Here is a 1,609-nt window from a genome sequence, read left to right as displayed (position 1 = left end):
GGTTATCGAGTTGCTAACATGTAAACAAATGGCGGTTCCGGGTTGTGGCTGAAGTCATGCCCATAAATCGCGTAAAGCCTCATGGAGGCCAGGAATAAGGTGGATAGAAGATAGGTTTATAGTTTATGCATTTAAAGCTGGACCAATCACACTGCTGGTGCCTCTGCGGCGTTGCATCATTCGCTGCAGCAGCTGGATGTCTTAAGTTTATCTCAGTGCGGATCGTGCGCGCCTCCTTTCATTCAAATTGGACACAGGCTGACCTGTATGGATATTTACATCAAACCCCTGTGAGGAATTATGTTTCCTTCCAGAGTTTTTGATCAAGGTAGGAGTTTAAACCCCTCCGCATTAGCTCTGGCTGTGTGGAGGGGTAAAGCTAGCCGCCTCTTTGAAAATGACAGTAAAGCCATCCCGCATTCAATTTTTACGTGCACCACAGCATAAGACGTTACGGCACCCTAATTTACCAGCTCCTGTCAGAGTAAAAGCTCACATCCGCTTCATGTTTGATCTACTGCAAGTAGATTTCCAGCAGCTTCAAGTTTAGACTTTGTATGTATGCAGTTGCAAAAGAAAGAATGTATTGGAAATAATTGGGGACATTAAGCAATGCTGAAAAATTCTCTGCTTCCAGCAACGTCTCTCACTTCTGGGTGGCAGAGGGACACCTCTAGAACAAAACCAGCAAATGATGTTTAATTTCAAAATAAAAGCCTATGAAAATAAGAGGTTTTTATTTTTTCCCCTAAGTTGCTGTGCTTTTACTTTGAAATTAAACATCAGATCGGCTCATGATGCTCTGCTTACACGTCAACAGCTATTATGTTTATTTAATTAAAAATTATTAAATTAATTAAACACAATAAATAAATTGATAGAAATGGGTTGATTATTTGTATATCTATTGGTATAGAAAATTATTTATTTGAAATTGAAAAATTTTGTTAAAGGAACTCAAGTCAGTTTTTCTTTAATTGTGCTTCTAAATCACAACTAGCCCTCAATATTATTAATGCTCATAACACTTGTTAGTAAAGAACTTTTTTTTATTTCCATGTGTTTGACATCATTGGAAAGCTTAGGCAATAGGTGAGTTAAGAGACTAATATTTTAATTTCAGGTTGCATCATATTTAAAGATGTGTTGTTACGGGGGCAACTTCAGGGTAGGTGGTCCATGACTGTTTGTTAAATAGGTTAAGTGGTCCTCAGCCTGAAGAAGTTTGAGAAACACTGGCATAAGTCCTAAGTTGCCACTTTAGTCCAATCACTCAAAGAATGTTATCCAATGATAATATTTAACATTAACACAACCCGCTATTTTTCGGTTTGTAAACATGATGGTAGCAGTTTTAGACATGTAGCACCGACAGATAGAAATAGCTATCTATACGTACTAAGGTAGGGAAATCACAGTATCACAGTCACAACAACATAGTCTTGCTAGGTTTAGTCGATAACTCTTTGCTAGCTATTTCTTGGCACCTTAGTATGAGTTTTTGTTGGTGGCTTGGCATTGCAAACTTATATACTTAATCTTTATAAGTTCTTAAAACTCCTCAGTACTTTTTGCATAGTGGGTGGCATATAGCTCTGATTTCAAAGTA

Source organism: Poecilia formosa, unplaced genomic scaffold (assembly GCF_000485575.1).
Source record: "Poecilia formosa unplaced genomic scaffold, Poecilia_formosa-5.1.2 Scaffold721, whole genome shotgun sequence".
Lineage (NCBI taxonomy): Eukaryota > Metazoa > Chordata > Actinopteri > Cyprinodontiformes > Poeciliidae > Poecilia > Poecilia formosa.
Note: the sequence above shows the minus strand (reverse complement) of the source record.